Source organism: Salvelinus fontinalis, chromosome 9 (genome assembly GCF_029448725.1).
Source record: "Salvelinus fontinalis isolate EN_2023a chromosome 9, ASM2944872v1, whole genome shotgun sequence".
Lineage (NCBI taxonomy): Eukaryota > Metazoa > Chordata > Actinopteri > Salmoniformes > Salmonidae > Salvelinus > Salvelinus fontinalis.
Genome location: NC_074673.1, coordinates 43,826,214 through 43,852,465, shown reverse-complemented (window position 1 = coordinate 43,852,465; position 26,252 = coordinate 43,826,214). Strand labels below are relative to the sequence as shown.

Below are 26,252 nucleotides of genomic sequence, written 5' to 3'. Positions count from 1 at the left end.
TATAAAGTTGACACAATCAGAAGAAGCAGCCCTGTAATCCAAATCAATTCAGCTGGAGGCCTGTTGTTTTCCTACCTGCTGAGATGTGTCTGTGGAGAGAATACGCTGTCCCTCCCACATCCCACACACCGCTCATTCTTCTCGCTTCATCTATCAGAATCCTCAAGGGTAGATATGAAAAGTGGGTTTCTGTTTGTTTGGAAAGGCTGGAAGTTGGGAATTATGGCAAACCAACTATTCTGAGCTTAATTACATATGAGAAATAATATTGTCACATCGCTAATGAATATTTTCTATGTCTTAGAATAGCTCAATATCTTATTGGCAGATTCCTGCTCCAGTAGCAATATGAAGTTTGCTCAAATCTTGACTAAAGCTTGACTTGACTTGACTATGTTTTTAATTAATTGACATATCCATATGCGTGAAACATTAAAAATGATATAAAAGTAATGTGTAAAAGCCACCCAGAGGATTTGAGCTGACCTGCTCTTAATTCTTTCTGGGCCAACTGAGAATTCAATTGCATATGATTTCCTTTTGGTGCCCTTCTCACTCAGTGACAAAAATATGCAAGCAGCTGAGAGATTTTGTAATGAGCCAGCTACTGGAGTCTAACAACTTGAATTAATTATATAATCAAGGCTTTAAAGTAGGTTGGGGATTGGAATGTATTAGAGCCCCTATCATAATGCAAGCTGTACTTCTTTACTCCCTACTATCTACTAAAGCCCATGCCTCCCACAGGATATAAAATACTATGGTTCACTTCTTTATACTTTGTGTAGCTATGTACAGTACCTGGGAGAGAGTGAGGAATTCTCTGGGCTATTATTAGAGATCCCTGTCAAAAGGCAGGCAAAGTAAATGAAGCAAATGGAAGTGGAGTATGATAAACACAAAGGAAGCAGCTGCTGACTGAAATTCTCTTTCAGTGCTGCCTCTTGACCTCACTGAAAAGCATGGATAGATTTCACTGGTTATGATATTTTGTGCTTTGATCATGTGAGCGTGAGGCAGCCAGATAAGAGTGTTGACTAGCTGACTGGTGAGGGGCAGCATTGTATTGTTGTTGTGAGTCACATCGAAGGCTATGAATCTACACTTCTAGCAAGTTCTAGGAATCCCTTTGAGTGCAATTTAAGATGTGCATTGCTCTCTTCTGAAAATGTTCTCCTCTGACAATGTTCTTCTGAAAATGTTCTCCGCTGAAGATGTTCTTCTGAAAATGTTCTTCTGAAAATGTTCTCCGCTGAAAATGTTCTTCTGAAAATGTTCTCCGCTGAAAATGTTCTTCTGAAAATGTTCTTCTTAAAATGTTCTCCGCTGAAAATGTTCTTCTTAAAATGTTCTCCGCTGAAAATGTTCTTCTGAAAATGTTCTCTGCTGAAAATGTTCTTCTGAAAATGTTCTTCTAGGAAGAAATGGAGCTTTAGGGGAGATTGATATCAAGTAATTAATCTCAGTCAGTATGTAAATTAAATTCAGTTACAGTATTTATAGTTTGGGCAAGTAGCCGGACTCAACTGCAGAAGCAGGACTTTGGCTATGGGTACCCAGAAAAATGTCCTCCAGAGAGATGTCCTATCCCTGTATGTGGACTTTGATAGGCGCAGACGGGGAAGTACAGTATCTCCCAGACACAACCAGTCTACGTTTGTTTGGATTCTCTCTGACACCGTGCTTTGGGCTGAATTAATTTATTTTGGCCTGCCTCCACCACATCATCCTCTGACCCTAGCCTCTAAATATACTCCTAACCCATGGACAAATAGCCTGATAGGAATTTTAAATATGGAATCCAATGTCATAGAGACAGAAATGAATGCAACATTAATTCAAATTGAAATCGTCCCCTAACGTCTAGATAATCTTAGTTATTCCCCAATGGTTTATTGCATCAACATTCTCGAGTCACATAGACCAACATGATGTTATGAGAATGGCTTAGTGTGGGTAATGCTAGTCTACAACATCTTTTGATGCTCAGTGAAAACTTTAATTTTAATGATATATCATTCTAACAAGATATTCATACCTCAAATTCCTCTTGGTTTCAAGTCCCTAACAGGCCTAAAAAGGGTACTACACCCTGTTATCAGAGGTCTATGTATAGGAGTGTTGGTTTTGGCACAGCAGATAACCCAGACACAGAGCCATCACAATAGATAGTCCCAGACAGCTCACACCACCACCAGGTCACAGAGGTCACTGGGAGGGCAAAGGTCACAAACATGCCTCAAAAAACACTGCTTCTGGAACTCACTCTTACTCTGACAGAAGGTAATATCCACATTCTATCACTTTACTCTGGGTTCCAAACACTAATGGCATTTTGGCAGGAGATTTATATGGACTGTTAGAAAACCAAAGCGGAAAGGAGACCTCTTCCAGCCAGAGCCCGTTTTCCAGAGAGATTGTTAAGTGAAGTGTTGGGTGACTGGGCCTTTACTGAGGAATCACACCTCATTACTGAGCTTGTCTGTTTGTCCTCTTAATGACCCGAAACACAGCTAGCTTACCTTCTAAGTCAGGGTGAGGTGATGGAACTTTACACAAACAATAAAAGTTATGTACTGCGATGAAGCACTCCATTATTGCATGCTCTAAATGTCCCTTCAAATTGTTTCTGTACATATACCGGCTCATAGATATTGGCTGAATTCCATTGTGATTACTTTTTGCAGGATTTCACACAATGTTTTTCCAACAAGTATGGATGATAACGGTGGTGAAGATGGCTCATTATAATACAATATCTGTTCCAGATATCAAAATGAGTCATAAATAACATATCTTATAATGAATCACATTCTCTTGATCATTATCCAAACACACAACTACAGTCACTACTACAGCAGAAATATGACGTTCTGTTTTATGTACACTAGTCGTCTCAGTCTGTCATTTTGTGCAGTTTTTCCGTGAATATCATTTGATTATCAAAAGCAGCTGCCAGGCACATCAGTGGATCTGGATCACAAAGAGACAGAAACCTACTCTCTCACAGACACTCCTCTTTTATCTGTGGTTCCTGCTGTCCCTGTGCCATCCTGTCTGTCAGTGAGGGTTCTCTTTTAAACCACATGGTCTGGTGTAAAGGGAGAGAGAAGAGAACATTGTCAAAGAACTGAAGAACACAATAGGGGGGGGAAGTCCTGAATATGCCTCATGCATTGAAATCTAATCTGGAGAAAATAAACAACGTTGGTAAAAAGATTATGTTACACACTGAACATCAACAAACAGATAATGAGAAAATAATGTCCCTCTGAGCATGGATTACAAAATTATGGATGATCATTTTATCCACTCGCTCATGCTTTTTCAGTCCTTTGTTTAAACCTAATCACTGTGGATAATACTACTTGTGTTCTGCGTGATCTTGACTTAGAGAACAGTCCCTTTCCTTCAATAGATAATGGCATTCTTGGGAGAGATCTGAAACCTTTGATGATGAGAGTGGAGGTGAAGTCACATCTTCCCTTCGATCATCTGGCTGTTCCACTTCTTGTGAACAGACACCAGTATTTGGTATTTTTTTGTATATATTAGGATCCCCATTAGCTGCTGCCAAGGTAGCAACCACTCTTCCTGTGGTCCAGACAGGACTAAACAATATTACATCACAACAAAACCCAACAACAGCCTACATCAGTTGTCACCAACCTTTTCTGATTCGATCACTTTCTGAGTCAAAACGCAAGCCGAATACAACAGGTGTAGCTTAAAGTGAAATACTTAATACATAACCAACAATGCAGCTTTTAAGAAAATATCCCCCCCAAAAAGTAAGAGATAAGAATACCCCTCACATTTAAAAAAAACATGACTTAGAAAAAGAATCATATGTAACATTAACCAATTATAAACAGTTCTGTAGCAATGAGGTTCAGGCTATAGGCCCAATACATTATCACTGCATATTGGCTACTCTTGAATTGACCTGCCAATGTTGTTCTTCTCAGACCATTTAGAAATTATATTTCAACATTTTAGGTACATGATCACACTGGTAATAGATTATTCATTGTATTACTTGTGCCGCACAGCTGAGTAAGCATAAACATTTGCCGATTTTTTTACTGGACTGATGGCCTGAATCTGATGGTCAGTCTTAGGGGAGGGAACAGCGGTGAGGCTGCCCCTCACCCGCCTCACCGTCCCTCCTCTCTCCCTATGCCTAGAAAAGGGACACAGTCTTCCAGCTGATGGTGAAACGTATTAAGTCGCACTGCATTACTTCTGCCTCATGCAACAATTCATATTGTTACTCCTATGACCAGAGAAAGGGAAATATTTCTCAATATGAAGAAAAGATACAAGCTGCAAATAATAACAGGGACAGATCTAAATTTACTGGGGAAGGGGTGTTCCAAAATAGGGGAGGGTTGTCAAACTTTTTATTTTACTTTGGGGAGGGTTTTGTATTTTTTGGGGGGGGCACAGGGGAGGGTAGTATGTTTTTTTCCCTGGTTTACATTTGATCTTCTGCTTGTATTTTCACAATAAACAATGGCTTGTCTTACTTTTGATATTACCCTGATAAAGTTTAGAAACATTTGTGAAGGTTTGGTATGGTGTGGCTATTATTAAGCTTTAGCTACTGCAGACCTATGAAATGAAAAGCAGTGCGCCCCGGCGCTCCAACTGACCACAACATTTGAACTTAAAGTGAGGAAAACTGTTTCAGGTCTACCAGAGTTACTTCTATAATCTAACAATATAATGCTTATCTTTAGAAAAAATATTTGGAAAATGTATGAATTACCCTCATTCTATAAATCTATACGTGTATAGCAGACGCAGTAGCATTCTGACATAAAGAAATTCATGTTGGTGTCGTAGCATGACACCTGCATATCTCTATATCTCTGGGGTTAGGCCTAAGCTTCTCTTCCTTTATATGCAGTGCATTCGGAAAGGATTCAGACCCCTTGACTTTTTCCACATTTTATTAAGTTATAGCCTTATTCTAAAATTGATTAAATTGTATTTTTTCCTCATCAATCTACACACAATTCCCGATAATGACAAACAAAAGCAGGTTTTTAGAATTTTTGCAGGGGGGAGAGGAAACAGCCTAGTGAGGCTGCTTCCTGCTTCATAATATTGACTTGAGTTCAAGAGAGAATATGTGGATGTCTGTCTGCTCAGCCTTGTCTCACAGACTAGAAGTATAGTATATGAAATCCAACACACTCAAATTAGTATGGTATGTTATGTTTGGTATGGTTAAGACAGAAGTTTACTTCAGGATAAAATCAAAGGAGGGTGGTTAATCGGGGTGGATGGGTAGGTGTATATCGCAAACATCTAGCAATCCAAAGGTTGCGTGATCAAATTTTATCATGGACAACTTTAGAAGTTGATCTAATTAGCAACTTTTCAACTACTTACTACTTTTTACCAACTTTGCAACTACTTTGCATGTTAGCTAACACTTCCCCTAACCGTAACTTTAGCCTATTAACCTAAGTCCTACCCTTAACCCTAACCTTAACCCTTAGCCTAGCTAGCCACCCTGCCAAAGTTAGCAACAACAAATTGGAATTCGTAACATACATATTTAAAATTGGTAACATATCGTAAGAATTGCAATTAGTAGCATATCATACTAATTGTAATTCATAGCATTTCATATGAATTGTAATTGGTATCATACAAAATGGATGATGGACATCCACAAATTAATACATTCCATACCAAACGTAGCATATCATGCTGATTTGAGTGTCCTGGATTTTCATTTACTATCTTACGTCTATTCCTGAGTCCAGGTTGGTCTGCTGAGATTGTTGGTCTCTGCCACTCTGATTTCTGTCATTCTGCTCATACCTGGTCCTGTTTGATGCAGTATATATAGCCCTGTCCCTGACAAGAAAGGTGCAATGGATGTTGTTGGAACAAAACCAAACCCAGATGGCAATCAAGGTGCAATACATGGAAAATACCGTATGTGCCATATGCAATGCATACGGAAAGTATTCAGACCCCTTTGACTTTTTCCACATTTTGTTACGTTACCAAAGGTATGTGGACACCTGCACATCTTATTCCAAAATCATGGGCATTAATATGGAGTTCGTCCCCCCTTTGTTGTTACAACTGCCTTCACTCTTCTGGGAAGGCTTTCTACTAGATGCTGGAACATTGCTGCTGGGACTTGCTTCCATTCAGCCACAAGCGCATCAGTGAGGTCGGGCACTGATGTTGGGCGATTAGGCCGGCCCCCTTCTCGTCCAGTCAAGTTCGTCCACACCGATCTCGACAAACCATTTCTGTGGGGACATTGCTTTGTGCATGGGGGCATTGTCATGTTGAAACAGGAAATGGCCTTCCCCAAACTGTTGCCACAAAGTTAGAAGCGCAGAATTGTCTAGAATGTCATTGTATGCTCTAGTGCTAAGATTTCCCTTCACTGGAACTAAGGGGCCCCAGACCATTATTCCTCCTCCAGCAAACTTTACAGTTGGCACTATACATTGGGGCAGGAAGGGTTCTCTCTGGCATCCGCCAAACCCAGATTAATCCAGATAACGGCCAGATGGTGAGGCGTGATTCATCATTCCAGAAAACAAGTTTCCACTGCTCCAGAGCCCAATGGTGGTGAGCTTTACACCACTCCAGCCAACACTTGGCATTGCGCAAGTTGATCTTAGGCTTTTGTGTGGCTGCTCTGTCATGGAAATCCTTTTATGAAGCTCCCGATGAAGAGTGCTGATTTTGCTTCCAGAGGCAGTTTGGAACTCGGTACTGAATGTTGCAACCACTCGGCAGTCCTGTTCTGTGAGCTTGTGTGGCCTACCACTTCGTGGCTGAGCCGTTGTTACTCCTAGATGTTTCCACTTCAAAACAACAGCACTTACAGTTGACTGGGGCAGGTCTAGCAGGGCAGAAATTTGACGAACTTACTTGTTGGAAAGGTGGCATCCTATGACGGTGCCATGATGAAAATCCCTGAGCTCTTCAGTAAGACCATTCTACTGCCAATGTTTGTCTCTGGAGATTGCATGGCTGTGTGATCAATTTTCTACACTAGTAGAAACGAATGTGGCTGAAATAGCCAAATCCACTAATTTGAAGGGGTGTCCACATAACTTTGTATATATATACTGTACCTGTAAAAAGTTTAGACACGCCTACTCATTCAAAGGTTTTTCTTTATTTTTACAAAAAAAGTGTGAAACAAATCAAAATCAATTTAAGATTTTAGAGTCTTCAATGTAGCCACCCTTTGCCTTGATGACAGTTTTGCACACTCTTGGCATTCTCTCAACCAGCTTCACCTGGAATACCTGTCCAACAGTCTTGAAGGAGTTCCCACATATGCTGAGCATTTGTTGGCTGTTTTTCCTTTACTTTGCAGTCCAACTCATCTAAACCATCTCAATTGGGTTGAGGGCGGGTGATTGTGGAGGCCAGGTCATCTGATGCAGCACTCCATCACACTCCTTCTTGGTCAAATACCCTTTACACAATCTGGAGGTGTGTAGGGTCATTGTCCTGTTGAAAAACAAATGATAGTCCCACTAAGCGCAAACCAGATGGGATGGCGCATTGCTGCAGAATGCTTTGGTAGCCATGCTGGTTAAGTGTGACCTAAGTTCTAAATAAATCACTGACAGTGTCACCAGCAAAGCACCCCCACACCATCACACTTCATCCTCCATGCTTCACAGTGGGAGCCACACATGCTGGGATCATCTGTTCACCTACTCTGCATCTCACAAAGACACGGCGGTCAGAACCCAAATTCTCAAATTTGGATTCAACAGACCAAAGACAGATTTTCATCGGTCTAATGTCCATTGCTCGTGTTTCTTGGCCCAAGCAAGTCTTTTCTTCTTATTGGTGTCCTTTAGTAGTGGTTTCTTTGCAGCAATTCGACCATGAAGGCCTGATTCACGCAGTCTCCTCTGAACAGTTGATGTTGAGATGTGTCTGTTACTTGAACTCTGTGAAGCATTTATTTGGGCTACAATTTCTGAGGCTGGTAACTCTAATTAACTTATCCTCTGCAGCAGAGGTGACTCTGGGTCTTCCTTTCCTGTGGCGGTCCTTATGAGAGCCAGTTTCATTATAGCGCTTGATGGTTTTTGTGACTGCACTTGAAAAAACTTTCAAAGTTCTTTAAATGTTCCGTATTGACTGACCTTTATATCTTAAAGTAATGATGTACTGGTCTTGGTATTTTACCAAATAGGGCTATCTTCTGTATACCACACTTACTTTGTCACAACACAACTGATTGGCCCAAACGCATTAAGAAGGAAAACAATTCCACAAATGAACTTTTAATAAGGCACACTAATTGAAATGCATTCCAGGTGACTACCTCCTAAACCTGGTTGAGAGAATGCCAAGACTGTGCAAAGCTGTCATCAAGACAAAGGGTGGCTACTTTGAAGAAGCTCAATATAAAGCATATTTTGATATTATTAACACTTTTTTGGTTACTACATGATTCCATATGTGTTATTTCCTAGTATTGATGTCTTCACTAAATGATACATTTAGTGTTCAAATCTCTGACCGCTGAACAATTATTGTTTAAGGAAAGTTGCCTATAAAGTTTGTCACATGCTACACATCGAAAAAGAAGGAATAGTGTTTTTGTATTTTGTTACAGGCTATTTTTAAGGACACGTAAATGTGGCTGTCACGTTCCTGACCTATTTCTGTTAATTTGTTATATGTGTTAGTTGGTCAGGACGTGAGTTTGGGTGGGCATTCTATGTTTTCTGTTTCTGTGTTGGTTTTGGGTTGCCTGGTATGGCTCTTAATTAGAGGCAGGTGTTTGGCGTTCCTCTAATTAAGAGTCATATTTAGGTAGGCGTTGTCACAGTGTTCGTTGTGGGTGATTGTCTTCCGTGTCTGTGTAATTGTTTGCACCATACGGGACTGTTTACGGTTTGTTCGGTTTGTGTAGTCTAATTGTCCTATTCGTGCGTTCTTCTTGTTTTGTGTAAGTTCGTCGTCTAGGTCTGTCTACACCGTTTGTTGTTTTTGTTAGTTTAGTCAAGTTCGTGTTTTGTTAAATAAATATGTCTTTTCACTACGCTGCGCCTTGGTTCCCTCAATACTCCTCCTCGTCAGATGAAGAGGAGGAGGACTGCCGTTACAGAATCACCCACCAAATCTCCAGAACCAAGCAGCGGAGTAAACGGAGTAAGGGACAGGAAAAGAAGGAGGAATGGACTTGGGACGATATATTGGACGGGAAAGGTTGCTACACATGGGAGGAGATCCTGGCTGGTAGGGATCGCCTCCCATGGGAACAGCTGGAGGCACTGAGGAGAGCAGAGGCTACCGGAGAGAGGAACCGGAGTTATGAGGGAACGCGTCTTGCACGGAAGCCCAAAAAGCCCGTGAGTAACACCCAAAAATTTCTTGGGGGGGGCTAAGAGGTAGTGGGCCAAGGGCAGGTAGGAGACCTGCGCCCACTTCCCAGGCTTACCGTGGAGAGCGGGAGTACGGGCAGGCGCCGTGTTACGCAGTAGAGCACACGGTGTCTCCTGTACGAGTGCATAGCCCAGTGCGGGTTATTCCACCTCCCCGCACTGGTAGGGCTAGATTGGGTATTGAGCCAGGTGTCATGAGGCCGGCTCAACGCGTCTGGTCTCCAGTGCGTCTCCTCGGGCCGGCATACATGGCACCTGCCTTACGCATGGTTTCCCCGGTTCGCCTACATAGGCCGGTGCGGGTTATTCCACCTCCCCGCACTGGTCGGGCGACCGGGAGCATTCAACCAGGTAAGGTTGGGCAGGCTCAATGCTCAAGAGTGCCAGTACGCCTCCACGGTCCGGTATTTCCGGCGCCACCTCCCCGCCCCAGCCTAGTACCTACAGTGCCTACACTACGCACTAGGCTACCAGTGCGTCTCCTGAGCCCAGTTCCTCCTCCACGCACTCTCCCTGTAGTGCGTGTATCCAGTTCGGTGCCTCCAGTTCCGGCACCACGCACTAAGCCTCCTGTGCGTCTCCAGAGCCCTGTACACACTGTTTCTTCTCCCCCTACTAATCCTGATGTGCTTGTCCTCAGCCCGGTGTCACCAGTGCCGGTACCACGCACCAGGTATAGAGTGGGCTTTGAGAGTACAGTGTGTCCTGTCCCTGCTCCCCGCACTAGTATGAAGGTGCGTGCCCTTAGCCCGGTGCCTCCAGTTCCGGCACCACGCACCAGGTCTACAGTGCGCCTTATCCGGCCAGAGCCATCCGTCTCACCAGCGCCATCTGAGCCATCCGTCTCACCAACGCCATCTGAGCCATCCGTCTCCCCAGCGCCATCTGAGCCATCCGTCTCCCCAGCGCCATCTGAGCCATCCGTCTCCCCAGCGCCGTCTGAGCCATCCGTCTGCAATGAGCCTGCAAAGCCGCCCGTCTGCCATGAGCCTGCAAAGCCGCCCGTCTGCCATGAGCCTACAGAGCCGTCCGCCAGACAGGAGCCGCTAGAGCCGCCCGCCAGACAGGAGCCGCTAGAGCCGCCCGTCAGACAGGATCTGCCAGAGCCGCCAACCAGACAGGATCTGCCAGAGCCGCCAACCAGACAGGATCTGCCAGAGCCGCCAACCAGACAGGATCTGCCAGAGCCGCCAACCAGACAGGATCTGCCAGAGCCGTCAGCCAGCCATGAGCGTCGAGAGCCGTCAGCCAGCCATGAGCGTCGAGAGCCGTCAGCCAGCCATGAGCGTCGAGAGCCGTCAGCCAGCCATGAGCGTCGAGAGCCGTCAGCCAGCCATGAGCGTCGAGAGCCGTCAGCCAGCCATGAGCGTCGAGAGCCGTCAGCCAGCCATGAGCGTCGAGAGCCGTCAGCCAGCCATGAGCGTCGAGAGCCGTCAGCCAGCCATGAGCGTCGAGAGCCGTTAGCCAGCCATGAGCGTCGAGAGCCGTCAGCCTGCCATGAGCGTCCAGATTGTCAGTCAGCCATGAGCTGCCCTTCAGCCTGAAACGGCTATATACCCAGAACTGCCCCTCTATCGTGATCTCCCTCTCTATCTTGATCTACCTCTATTTTCTGATCTATCCCTCTGTCTGGTGCTATCCCTCTGTGTTGATTTATCTCTCTGTCCCGGTGCTGTCCATGTCATTGATGTTACTAAAAGGATTTTGTGGGGGTAAATTGAGGGTGGACATTTTTAGGGGGAGAGGGAGGTTAGGATTGATTATGGTGGGGTGGGGACCTCGCCCGGAGCCTGAGCCACCACCGTGGTCAGATGCCCACCCAGACCCTCCCCTAGACTTTGTGCTGGTGCGCCCAGAGTTCGCACCTTATGGGGGGGGGTTATGTCACGTTCCTGACCTATTTCTGTTCATTTGTTATATGTGTTAGTTGGTCAGGACGTGAGTTTGGGTGGGCATTCTATGTTTTCTGTTTCTGTGTTGGTTTTGGGTTGCCTGGTATGGCTCTTAATTAGAGGCAGGTGTTTGGCGTTCCTCTAAGAGTCATATTTAGGTAGGCGTTGTCACAGTGTTCGTTGTGGGTGATTGTCTTCCGTGTCTGTGTAATTGTTTGCACCATACGGGACTGTTTACGGTTTGTTCGGTTTGTGTAGTCTAATTGTCCTATTCGTGCGTTCTTCTTGTTTTATGTAAGTTCGTCGTATAGGTCTGTCTACACCGTTTGTTGTTTTTGTTAGTTTAGTCAAGTTCGTGTTTTCGTTAAATAAATATGTGTTCAAACTCCACTGCGCCTTGGTTCGATCAATACTCCTCCTTTTCGGGCGAAGAGGAGGAGGACCGCCGTTACAGTGGCTCACTTGGCCAACATCCCACGTTTATTGATGGCGCTGGCTGCAGCAGGTAGGATCTGAATGCATATGGATGTCCATTCAATTTCTCAAATGTGCGGTAAATTAAAATATTCCCTGTCATGTCCAGTGCCCAAAGGAAACTTTGAAATGGAATGATGTTTTAATGAAGATTTTAGAATATTCACATGAAAATCTTTCTCCAATTGAATGGAAACGTAACTACAGACACCTTAAAGACTCTGGCAAGTGTGCTAGTCCAGTATCACTTTGATGATGCCTGCACATCATGGTTCACCAGCAGCCCCAAACATCTAAAGAAGAAGTTATTAGCCAAACAGCTTGTAAGAATTGTACTTTAACACTCCCCTCATACTCATCTGGAGGTTGAGCATTTTTTATATCTCTGTATCTGTGATGTGTCTGTATCTATGTAATTGTATTTATTTATGTTAAAAAAAAATAGGGACCACAATGGAAACAAGTACCCAACTTTATTGCTCAATCCCGGTCACTTAATTTTTTGGGGTGTATATACTGTATATATATTTTTTTTACTGAAAAATAAAATCAATTAATCAATCCAAACTGTGCAGCGGCCAATTGATGACTGGTGTAACGTTCGTCGTTAAGGGTAGACCAAGGCGCAGCGTGATTTGGGTTCATCATATTTTATTACAATGTGAACCAGCAAAAAAAACAATAAACAATACAACGAATGAAAAGCTTTGTCATGCAAAACATGTAACCAAACAAAGACAAGATCCCACAACTGAAGGTGGGAAAAAGTGCTGCCTAAGTATGATCCCCAATCAGAGACAACAATAGACAGCTGCCTCTGATTGGGAACCATACTAGGTCAACAAAGGGGGAAAAACATAGATATACAAAAACTAGAGTACCCACCCTATTCACACCCTGACCTAACCAACATATAGAGAATAAACAGGGATCTCTAAGGTCAGGGCGTGACAACTGGAAAGAGACATCTGTTACAAAACACAAAAAAGTTGAATAACATCCGGAGATTGTCAAGCCAAGCCTTTGATACTGGGTAAGCCTATAAGGTAGGGAGGGGTGTATTTTCTTTTTGTTGAGATTGACATAGACTATTTATTGTGGTGTTGAAAACCCAAACCATGATATTGAAGTGCTCGATGTCGGTATGCTTTGTGTATTGGTTGTGCGGTACATAGACACAGAAACCTGTTGGTGGAACATTTGTTGCATATATTTTATATAATTATAAATATGGCATCATAATGTTGAAAATTTGATTTCCCCCTAGCTGATCATTGTCTGCAGCCAGCTCTGATTGTAGTGTAATGAAACAGGCAGGAAGACTGAGCTCATCTGTGGTGGTTGGTGAACCCTCAACCTTCTGGCTCATAGCCCTGCGTGGCATCGACTGTGCCACAAAAGTGGCAAAGTCAATGTCCATGTTTATAAACACAGGGTCGCTACAGTTGTTATTGTTATATGTGGTCGTAAACATTATTTTGAGATAATTCTATGAGGGGGAGGGTGCTCCATTTATTTGACAGTACAAGGGGACGGGGGTGCATTTTTTTATGACACCTTGAGTGAGACCAGGAGTTCTACCTTCAGACACATGAAATGGTTCAAAATTGGAACACTTTGCCTTCCTGGCACTAGGGCTGCTGAATGAAGTGCACCTACTGTCAACAGAGCAAACCAAATACAAAAAATAGGAACGCAAGGCTTTATCATTGGATTTTTTTACAGAAATGTTTGGTGATACACTAGGAATGTACAATTTAAAATCTACAATACAACAATATTACAATGTGTGTGTGTCAATGTGTTTGGCTCTTCACAGTCTACGTTGTGCTATGAGGTGTTTTATCTGGCGGGGGGGTTATCCAATATTACTGCTCGCCTGAGCTACTTGACGTGGAAGAGTTTCATTTAATCTTGGCTCTATGTAGTACTGTGTATTTCCCAGAGTCTGTTCTGGACTTGGGGACTTTGAAAAGACCCCTGGTGGCATGTCTTGTGGGGTATGTATGTGTCACGCCCTGACCTTAGAGATTCTTTTTTGTCTCTATTTTGGTTTGGTCAGGGCGTGAGTTGGGGTGGGCATTCTATGTTTTTGTGTTCTAGGTTTCTATTTCTGTGTGTTTGGCCGGGTGTGGTTCTCAATCAGAGGCAGCTGTCTATCGTTGTCTCTGATTGAGAACCATACTTAGGTAGCCTTTTCCCACCTGTGTTTGTGGGTAGTTGTTTTCTGTCTCTGTGTCTGTACCAGACAGGACTGTTTCGTTTGTTCCGCTTTGTTATTTTATTTTTTTGTTCTAGTGTTCAGTGTTATTAAAAATCATGAACATGTACCACGCTGCACATTGGTCCTCTCCTTCTTCCTCGGAAGAAACATTGTTACAGTATGGGTGTCTGATCTGTGTGTTAGCTGTTTGAACAGACATTTCGGGGAGGGGAGGGTTCATACCATAATGTTACCAAGTCCACCTGCAATCGGAAAAAAACAACTGCACTCGCATTTGCCGACCCCGAGATTGGCAACACAGATGATAACAGCGCACATGGGAAAATAGAGCTTCTAAACTGATGTGATCAACGCTAAAAATTGCTACAAGAAAGTAAGAGAGAGTATCAGGATAAAGGTAAGACTCAGATGCAGACCGTGTCGAAGTAACAATGTTTATTACAGCAACAAGGGCAATGGTACAGGATGGCAGGCAGGCTCAGGTCAGGCAGAGGTCGATAATCCAGAGATGGGGCAAAGGTACAGGACAGCAGGCAGGCTCAGGGGCAGGCAGAGTGGTCAGGCGGGCGGGCGGGCTCAGGGTCAGGACATGCAAGGGTCAAAACCAGGAGGATGAGAAAAGAGAGACTGGGGAAAAGCAGGAGCTGATACAAAAACCGCTGGTTGACTTGACAAACAAGACGAACTGGCAACAGTCAAACAGAGAACACCGGTATAAATACACAGGGGATAATGGGGAAGATGGGCGACACCTGGAGGGGGGTGGAGACAATCACAAAGACAGGTGAAACAGATCAAGGTGTGACAGAGAGGAAAGATTATTGTTTCTACAGTAGTTGAGGTGTCCACGCTCGCTGGACATCGTTTCAAAAGATTGACGAGTGACTAAAGTGACCGCCCTGGAGCTGTGTGGGAGAGCAGGGCAGATCAGCTCAATCAGACCACGCAACTGAAAGACATTCATTCTGCCAATGAGAGGATTGGATTACATTTTCTTCAAAGGCATTCATGCTTATGATTGGACAAAACAGATTAATTGTCAAATTGAATGTCCTTTAGTCTCACGCTGAATTCTCGTCACATTTTAGTCAACCAAAATGAAAATTCATTCTTGTTACAGTTATTGTTTTTTTTCATGGCATCTCTTCTCGTTATCGTCATTAGTTTTCATCGGGAAAAAAGTTTGTTGATGAATATTTATCGTCAGAGTAATTGCTGACGAATTGAACACTGGTGCACTGTGACACTGGTCTATCAAAGGTAAAACAGATAGGTCAAAGGTCAAATCCACTAGTCCAGCATTTGGTCACAGGCAGAGAGAGCAAGTAATGAGTATTGATGGGGAGCTGAGACATTAATTACAGTAAGATTCAGACATCAGGCTTTTCAGAAAATGTAGCTCATGTTCTCCTGCTCCTGTAGAGCCATATAACTATGTGTAGTTTGGATCAAGACATTTTGCCAATGGTAGGAGCATGATCAGTGGCATGCTGATTCAATGCCAATCACAGACTAATTGCTCTCTCGGTCTGGTAGTGTTATTATGCAGAGGCTTCAATAGTACTAATATTATGTGCCATCTAGCAAAGTACAGCCATTATTGCAATGGAAATATTGTTTATCAATAGGTCAATACTTCCATAGCCAGGTAGTATATATTGCATTTCAAATCGATGTGATGTTTCCCCACATTTATACTGACCCAAAGATGCACTTCTATACACAGAGCGACAGCACACAAGCACACAGCACATTAGTATTCAAAACAGCCAGTGGGTAAAAATGTCTCTGAATTTCAACATCATGTTCTTTATTTTATTATTCCTGCTTTTAAATTCAGGTTTAGATACACAACACTAGAGAGAGAATGCCCTTCTGTCGGTTGACTTATCCCAAAAAACACCATTCACTAATAATGTTAATGTGAATACTGCTGGAATGACATTGTTGTAAAGGGTGAGTACAAACAAAACAGCACTTCTGACACTTCGGTATAATGAACGAAGTGTTCTTTTATTGGGAGTGAACAACAACAGAGAACAGCTTCCAATGTGCTTTGTTTTATCCATTGAGCAGACACAGGTGTGCAGTAAACAGGGGGCATAAAGCTTCATGTAGTCCTATCAGACATTACACTAGACAGTGTAACAGCTGGCATAGTGCCTCTGGCGTCTAATGATTACAGCTTTTGAATATGGGGCCCTGTGGGGCCACAACCCCAGCAGATACACACAATACAGCTGATGAGCGATCAGCTGAGATGAGAGTATGTTCCACATGAACTCCTGTTAGGCTCCTGCTAGAGATATTAATCTGTTGAGTGGAATTGGATAAGGGAGAGCATCAAAAGCAAAGCCAGAGCCTTATCAAGGAACCAACCGGCTGCTGACTGTATGAGACTGAGGCTGTCTGCCTGCCTCTGTCAGTCAGAGTGAAAGAGAGAGAGAGACTCAGCCTAGAGATGGGGAACTCCATATGAACTCAATGCAGAAATAGATAACTTTATAACTAGATAAGGCTGATGAATATTCAGTATATTAAAAACCACGATGAGTTCAATGAGTTTAGAAACAGACATCTGCATGTACAAACCCTTTAAAGCCGCTGTGCATTCCTAGAATTAGTGGTGACTCATAGAACCCTGGAGTTCCTAGTCAATGGTTCAAATTTGCACCTTTGGTTAGTTGAGGGGTTCTTGGGGGAACCTTTAATGGTTTAACCTGTCTAGGATCAGCGTGGCGCTAGCGGCACCCCCCCCCCCCCCCCACTGAAAAACCAGTGCCGCGAAATTCAAAAAAAATATTTTTTTTAAATATTTAACTTTCACACATTAAAGTCCAATACAGCTAATGAAAGACACAGATCTTGTGAATCCAGTCAACATTTCCGATTTTTAAAATGTTTTACAGGGAAGACACAATATGTAAAGATGTACATCTATTACCTAAAAACACATTAGCATAATCCACCATCTTTTATTTGTCCACCAACACCATTAGCCATCACCAATTCGGCTAAACTAAGATATTTATAGCCCCTAACCAACAAAAAAACTCATTAGATGACAGTCTGATAACATATTTATGGTATGGGATAGGTTTTGTTAGAAAAAAGTGCATATTTCAGGTAGATGGCATAGTTTACAATTGCACCCACCATCACAAATGGACTAGAATAATTACAATGAGCAACGTGTTTACCTAACTACTAATCATCAAACATTTCGTAAAAATACACAGCATACACGAATCGAAAGACACAGATCCTGTGAATACAGACAATATTTCAGATTTTCTAAGTGTCTTACAGCGAAAACACAATAAATCGTTATATTAGCATAGCACATAGCACATAGCAGCCCAGCATTGATTCTAGCCAAAGTGGGCGATAACGTCAACATCGCCAAAAATATATTAATTTTTTCACTAACCTTCTCAGAATTCTTCAGATGACACTCCTGTAACATCATATTACACAATCCATATAGAGTTTGATCGAAAATGTTTATATTTAGCCACCAAAATCATGGTTAGACAATGTGAAATGTAGCTCAGCTGGTCAGAAAATGTCCTTGCGCCACTTAGACAGTGATCTACTCTTATACATAAATACTCATAAACGTGACTAAAAAATATAGGGTGGACAGGGATTGATAGACAATTTAATTCTTAATACAATTGCGTTATTACATTTTTTAATTTATCCTTACTTTTCAATACAGTTTGCGCCAAGCGAAGCTACGTCAAAAAACATGGCGTCCTAAGCCACTAAAATGTTTCGACAGAAACACGATTTATCATAATAAAAATGTCCTACCTTGAGCTGTTCTTCCATCAGTATCTTGGGCAAAGGATCCTTTCTTGGGAGAAATCGTCTTTTGGTGGAAAGCTGTCCTCTTGCCATGTGGAAATGTCAACTGCGTTCGGGATGAACTAAAAAGCGTGCCCAACTTTTCACATCGTTGCAAAAATAAATGTCCCAAAATCGCACTAAACGGATATAAATTGCTATAAAACGCCTTAAATTAACTACCTTATGATGTTTTTAACTCCTAAAACGAGTGAAAAGATGACCGGAGAAATATAACAGGCTAAACTAACGCTTGGAACAGGTGCGCGCCGGTGTCCTCTAGGCTCATGACGCAGCTCCCAAAGAATGACTAGCTTCAGGGTTTTTTCATTTGTAGGGCCTGTGAACGCGCAATCGACCCCGTTGGAATCGTCATCACGTAAAGGCATCCAGGGGAAGACGTAAGAAGTGTCCGTATAGTCATAGCAACGACAGTGCCCTTTTAAATGACTTCAGAAGAGTGGCCAACATTTCTCAAATCTGACTCCATGTCAGGGAAATTGCTGTAGAATGGGCTCTGTTCCACTTAGAGACAAAATTTCAACTCCTATAGAAACTATAGACTGTTTTCTATCCAATAATAATAATAATATGCATATTGTACGATCAAGGATTTTGTGGGAAGCCGTTTAAAAAATTAGCCAAATTAGCATAAGTAGTCTAAACAGCGCCCCCATCCCCAACAGGTTTTAATGTGGCAACAGGTTCCTGGAGGAAACCTGGAGTGGATGTGTGGCTTAGTAGGGGCGTGGCTTTAAGATAGATATTTTTTGGCCACCCGTTAGATTAAATGTTATTCCTGTTCATCTGTTCTGTTTTATTGTCATCACATATTTTGGTTGATCACTGACAGTTTTGTACCTTCAATGAGGCTAACAAAGGTGTATAAACCCCTCAAGAGCCAATGCAAATCCCAAAGTTTAAATAGTTACCACTTTATTAAGGTATATAATCAGCAAAGTAAATATTAAATATTGCAGTGTACAAACTTAAAATGAACAGGAATGACATTTACGCTAAAGGGTGACCAAAAACGAACTCTCTGAAAAGCCATGCCTCCGATATGACAGGCCACCTCTACAATTTAATAGGGTTATATCAACACAGACAGGTTATCAACACCACAAGTCTACCACTACATAAACACAGATAGCACGAAGTCTATAAAGAAACCATTGAGATAATTAGCTAAGAAAAGACAGGGAATGACTTAAAACCAACAACATGCACTCTTAGAAGTGATGGATTCTGGGTACTAACTCCTAAATTTGGGGAAAGGTTAAAGCGTTGGGCCAGTAGCCGAAAGGTTGCTAGATCGAATCCCAGAGCTGACAAGTAAAAATCTGTCGTTCTGCCCCTGAACAAGGCAGTTAAGGGAAAGTGTTGAGTAGCCAGTGAAATCGTGCCCATTTCAAACGGCCTCCTACTCAATTCTTGCTTGTACAATATGGATATTATTATTGATATTGGATAGAAAACACTCTCTAGTTTCTAAGACCGTTGGAATTGTTTCTCTGAGTGAAACAGAATTCATTTGGCAGCACTTTCCCTGACCAGGAAGTGAAATGTCAGAAATATGTGTTCTGTTCAACTTGATGCCTATATATGGTCATGACACTTAGGAGTCTACTTACACTCCATACGCCTTCCTCTTGGTCTCAAGAGGATGTGAGAGAAGAAATGTTGTGTTCATCTTGGTCAGGGGTGGAATAAAAGCTATTTCTTTGACGTGACCGTCCACTTCCGGTACTCTGAAACGCGCGACAAGGAAGTGCCATTGCCTTCTGTTTTGCTGCCGTAATAGAAGACAACTATCCCCGGCTCGGAATTGTTTTGATACATGTGAACATATCATCGTAATGTATGTTTTTTCAATATAGTTTAATCAGATTATTGAATTTTTTTCGGGAGTTTTGCCGTGTTCCGTCCTCTGACTGTGTTTACGTCGGAGAGATTTGTGCCACTCGGCTAGTGCCAATGCTAAGTGAAGAGGGAAATTTGCCATTCTGAATCCAAACAACGACTCATCTGGACAGAGGACACCTTGTTCAACATTCTGATGAAAGATCAGCAAAAGTAAGAGCCAATTTATGATGTTATTTCATATATCTGTCGTGCATGTTGACTGGTCGTGGGCGCCCAAGTTTTTCTTGCTATTGCTGCTATGCTAATATCACGCTACATTTTGTTTGCGCTGTAAAACATTTAATAAATCGGAAATATTGTCTAGAATCACAAGATGCCTGTCTTTCAATTGCTGTACACTATGTATTTTTCAGAAATGTTTTATGATGAGTAATTAGGTATTTGACGTTGGTGTCTGTAAATATTATGGCTGCTTTCGGTGCAATTTCTGATTGTAGCTGAAATGTAAACTATGAATTATACCTGAAATATGCAAATTTAAAAAAAAAAACATATGCTATACAATAAATATGTTATCAGATTGTCATCTGATGAGGTTGTTTCTTGGTTAGTGGCTATTTTTATCTTGAGGTAGGGAAATGTGGATATATTGAAGCAACATCTCAAGTCATCAGTCAGGAAGTTAAAGCTTGGTCGCAAATGGGTCTTCCAAAATGGACAATGACCCCAAGCATACTTCCAAAGTTGTGGCAAAATGGCTTAAGGACAACAAAGTCAAGGTATTGGAGTGGCCATAACAAAGCCCTGACCTCAATCCTATAGACAATTTGTGGGTAGAACTGAAAAAGCGTGTGCGAGCAAGGAGGCCTACAAAACTGACTCAGTTACACCAGCTCTGTCAGGAGGAATGGGCCAAAATTCACCCAACTTATTGTGGGAAGCTTGTGGAAGGCTACCCAAAACATTTGACCCAAGTTAAACAATTTAAAGGCAATGCTACCAAATACTAATTGAGTATATGTAAACTTCTGACCCACTGGGAATGTGATGAAAGAAATAAAAGCTGAAATGAATCCTTCTCTCTACTATTATTCTGACATTTCACATTCTTAAAATAAAGTGGTGATCCTAACTGATCTAAATCAGGGAATTTTTACTAGGATTAAATGTCAGGAATTGTGAAAAACTGAGTTTAAATGTATTTGGCTAAGGTGTATGTAAACTTCCGACTTCAACTGTACATAAACAACATAGGAATCACTATAAAACTTATTATAGGACCTCTTCTACATAATATTAGAACCAGATTTAGAAGTTAAGTTTTCCTAGATATGGCTACTATATTGTGATCACTATATCTGATGGATCTGGATACTGCTTTCCAGCAAATTTCTGCAGCAATAGTGAAGGTGTGATCAGTACAAGGTGATGATTTTATTCCTGTGCTGTTTTAACTACCCTGGTAGGTTGACTGATAACCTGAACCAGGATGCAGGCACTGCTTACAGTTTGAAGCTTTTTCTTGAGTGGGCAGCTTGATGCAAGCCAGTCAATATTTAAATCACCCAGAAAATATACATCTCTGTTGCATTTCACATGTTATCTAGATACTGACTGTTAGCTTTTGGTGGTCTATAGCAGCTTCCCACCAGAATGGGCTTTAGGTAAGGGAAATGAACCTGTAGCCATATGACTTCAACAGTATTTAACATGAGATCCTCTCTAATCTTTACAGGAATGTGGTTCTGAATATAAACAGCAACACCTCCATCATTGGCATTTCTATATTTTCTGTAAATGTTATAACCTTGTATTGCTACCAATACCAATTGCTACCTATCAAATGTATTATCTAAGTGAGTTTCAGAGATAGTCAGAATATGAATGTCATCTGTTACTAGCAAATTATTGATTTCCTGACCGTTGTTTCATATATTAACGTGGGATATTTTGAGCACTTTTCTACAGAGATGCTTACTTATTTTTATTGCTTTACTGGGAAGCTTAGCAGAAGTAGATATGCTCATGTTATTTATGTTAGTGCAGGGTGAGCTGCACACAGTGAACAGTATAAATCTGGTTCATAGGCACATGATTTATGCATACAATAGTTGTAGGATCAGCAGAGTCATTCAGGACAGTTAGAGGGACATAAATTAGGTTACTTACATTTTGTCTACCATTGCCTCTGGTGTAATGTACATTTGTCAACACTGCGTCACAATGGAAGGGATTAGCTGAGCTGCGCTTGAGTCATTGATAAGCCAGTTTCTCAACGCAGCATTCAACGCAGCACTCAACGCAGGATCCACTCAAAACCCAAATGATTTCAGTGGATCCCACCCTCCTTATAAAGTGTGTTTTGTTTCCAAAAAGTATCGAAATTGTCAACAAAAGTTACACCCATTGAGCTGCAACAATCACGTAGCCAGTTGTGAAGAGAAAGAATCCTGCTAAAGCGTTCAATGCCACGATTCAGAGAGGGCACAGGGCCAGATATGATGGGTCTTTTGTTAGCGGCTCTTTAAAATCCAATTTCAACTGTTCAGAGCTGCCCTTCATAACATCATTAAAACCCACATGGACTACGATAGAATCAATTTCCATGTCCTGACATAGTACATTTGGGAGCAGTTTTGTAATATCATTTACTCAAGCTCCAGGATAGGACATTGTTTTTGCTCCAGGAACGGTCACATTTCTTACCATGGAGCTGCCCAAAATCACGGCTGGTGAGAATGACAAGGAAATCCGCCCACGCTCATGCTTCACAGGATTCGGAGAACCCTTTATGGATGAGTGAGAGGCAGAATAACTTGAGCCCATTGCTCCCGACGCCCGGTGAAGGCCTCTGACAGATGGAAAAGCTCCTCTCGAGCCAGAGCAGGGACGGAAGGTTGCCGATGTTGACTTAGAAATCGTAGTAGTAGGCACTGCGGCCGCAGACACAGGCACCCTCAGCGACGAAGGTGCAGACAGATCAGGCTCCAGGACGGCGAAACTATTTGTTGTTTGTATCCACTCCGGGCTACTTGTTGGGAGTGTAGATTGCTTTATGGGAGGCCGCTGTCTTTGGCTTCCACGGCTCGTGACATGCAACCATTGTTAATTCTCTTGCTGTGCTCCTTCGATTACGCTATCAGATGGGGGAGCTCCGGGCAACACCGGCCAGTCGGATAAGACAAATGACAAGGCGGAGATGCATCCAACAAGAACGAACGCAGTCCAGCCACCAGAGTATAAAATGTAAAACATTCCACTCTGCGTTTTACCCAGTTTCTTAAGTAGGCTGGCGACCTGCGTGATGAAGTAAGCCACCTCAAGCCTATAATCCTCTGCAAGTAAACAATTGCCGCATTGGAACTCCGAGTGATCCGGTTTGTCCCTGAACAAAGCGTAGTAAATACAGCTCCTACAGCGCTGGAACCGTTTCTCCAGACAAAGAGGGCTCCATTGCAAAACTCATCTGGCACCAACTTTGTTAGCTTGATGGCTAGCAGCTTAGTGTCTCAGTCAAGCAGGCTTCAACCTGTCTGTTAAGCGGGACTAGCTGTTAAAAGAAATAGGGCAAGAAATAGCGGTCCTAGCTGTTAAAAGCTAACCGCGCCACGGAATTCAGTATTCGGTATTTGTATTTAATGATTAGCGGTTTTCTTTTAATAAAAAAAATAACACACCAAGTGTTTTCCTGCGTACAACGTTCAGCTGCGCACTCCGATGACGTATGAATGACTGCCAGAAATGTCTTGACTGCCGTTAGGTATGCATTATGCATTCCATTAATTCCATTCCAGCCATTACAACGAGCCCGTTCTCCTATAGCTCGTCCCACCAGCCTCCTCTGGGCTGAATACCCCCTCAGATAAAGTCCTCAGGGCTGTCCTCTTACAGGGCCCTGCAGAACAGAACAGTGTGTGTCTGACAGAGTGACAAGGTCACATATGGTACTTTAGTTGCGGAGATAATGGCTAATGGTCAGAATTGGTTTAATCACTTGGAGATGACTGCCATTAGCAGTCCAAAACGTCTGTATGTACGCACACATGGTGGGAAAGGTGTGTTGACAATAAGAGAGAATAAACTATGTACACTAGGAGTCTAGAATGACTGTGCTGTTGCACCTCCACCCACTAATAAATACTGTCCCGTGTTCCAACTTGAGTGTGTGTGATCCTGTATATCCTGTCCCTTGTTTGAATGAAATGAGTACATTCATAATAACGCAGACCTGTTAATTGACTCACTTTCCCTAAGTCAGAGAACAATGTTGTCAGAGAAGGACCCACAGGCGAGCTGCAGTGTAAAGCCACTCTGCAAGCATGCGTAAAATGCATTCCTCAAATGCATTGTTGGAAGAGAGAATATGCTACATGCTCTCAGTGCCCTGCCTGAATCCTTTCCTACTTTGCAGTCTTTCGAAGTGAAGGCTCAACACTGTGTGTTGATGTGCATTAGCTCTAATGGACTCATTACCTTAAAACACTCCAAAGGGACACAGTGTCACCCACATACGCAGACGCCGGCACACATGCATACACACGCAGACTCACACAAGATGCCTCTGGCCACGTTTAATAACTCCAACAAAAACTGGCAATGGAAGCCCATAAGCTTTTTAAGTCATTTCGCCACACACGAGTGTGAATTCGAATCATTAGTCAGTGAGAAGACGGCTTTATGTGATGTACAAATGGATTCTCCCTCTCCTCTCTAAATCCTCTCATGTGCCTCCAAGCTCCCCCACGCGCCTGTTTCCAAGTTACCCACCAACAGCCACTGCCAATCGGCCTTAATTGCCTCACATTTAAAGGGAGAGCTGAGAGACACAGAGCTAGCTAGCCGCCTTCGCGTCTCTTACACTGAGCTTACTCTGCTACCATGGAAGAGAAAACACTCCACTTGGATATCAGAGAATGAGAGAGAAACAGAGAGCACACCATGTACCCAACCCAGAGTGAAACTTCACTCCTCCCAACAAAAGAGGCAGGCATCCCTCAATGACATGAAACCAGTGTATTGTTTGGCTTCATAACTGTATCGAACAAAGCCATACAAGTTACGCCTCTGTCTGTGTCCTCCTGCAGGACTATGAAAAGGACAATGTAAGGATGTAAATACAAACTTTGAAACGCCTTGCTAAGGTCCACAAAAACAAGTCCATACAGAGCAAAAAGAGAGAAAGAAAGAGGGAACTCCTAGTGATTAAGACCAGCGATCTCTACTCACCCTTGTTGAGCCTGTAAAGGAGGGGAGGTCTCCTGTTTCTCCGTGCAGTCAATTACTCCCCTGTTGCTTCTTGTGCACTCTTCCTTTGTTGCAGCTTAACACAAACGCATCCTCATCCCAATGAATTGATCTAAATCAACAGCTCACGAGGGAGAGAGGAGGGAAGGAAACGCAGAAGAAGAAAAGAGCACTCTCCCCAAGTCCTCTGCACTGTATCCAAGCAGTTCGAGCTCAGCGAGAGTGTGAGTGAGAGAGTGAAGGAGAGAGCTAGAGAGTTGAAGCGAGTGAGGGAGTGAGAGAGAGACAGAATGAGAGAGCCAGAGAGTTGAAGCGAGTGAGGGAGTGAGAGAGAGAGAGAAGGAGAGAGCCAGACAGTTGAAGCGAGTGAGGGAGTGAGAGAGAGAGAGAAGGAGAGAGCCAGAGAGTTGAAGCGAGTGAGGGAGTGAGAGGGAGAGGAGGGTAGCTAGTGTGTACACACTAGTGTGCACTAGAGTGTGTGTTTCAGTGTGTGTTTCTGTGTGTTTCAGTGTGTGCTATGGGTGCATTCCTCATATGTTGTCTGAAGCAGAAGCCACAGGATCAGCTGCTGTTACACGAACAAGGGATTCTCTGCTCTTCGGGGGAAAGACTTCTGCTCAGTAACTTTGCTGAAGATCTCTTTGTGTGAATATGACCTTCTCCTTCTCTTTCTCCTTAACATCTCTCTCTCTCTCTCTCTCTCTCTTTACTCCTCCTTCTCCTCCATCCTCCCTCAGTTAATTTGCATCCCAGAGAGTTATAATCTAATCTCCGCCCCTATCACCACCCTCACTGTCTGTCCAGGGGTCAATGCATGATCATGAAGATGGAAATGTCGTATTGAAATGTATTTATTAGGATCTGAGAATTGAATCATGCAAACGTGCTATCACACGCGTGTATGTACATGCGCACACACACACACACACGCATGCACACACGTGTACACAAGCACACATAAAACACAAAAGAAAGTGATGGATCTCTGCAGTCCTCAACTTGAAAGGACCTTGCTGTGTGAGTAACTAGGCAAAGGACAGGGTCAGTGTAAATAGCACTCTGTCATTTCTCCTACAGGTCTGTGATTCATGATGTGACGCATGTGCCCTGTAACAGTATAGGGGCGTTAAGTGCTTCTCTCCCCAGTAGAGTTACTACTGTCCAGGCTGTATCACATCCGCCCGTTTGGCCCAGCGTCGTCCGGGTTTGGCTGGGGTAGGCCGTCATTGTATATTAGAATTTGTTCTTAACTGACTTGCCTAGTTAAAGTTAAATAAAATACAAAATAAAATACAATAC

The 26,252-nt window shown here is 42.9% G+C and overlaps 1 protein-coding gene across 1 annotated transcript in view; it reads right to left on the bottom strand.

Moving 5' to 3' along the window:
- The window catches only part of shisal1b (shisa like 1b), a 61,532-nt gene extending 35,995 nt beyond the window's left edge, over window positions 1-25,537 (bottom strand). The window contains exon 1 of the mRNA XM_055934525.1: window positions 24,936-25,537. The gene's annotated coding sequence lies outside the window, so the exon portion shown is untranslated. The remainder of the gene's footprint in view (window positions 1-24,935) is intronic.
- Window positions 25,538-26,252: the final 715 nt, after the last annotated feature.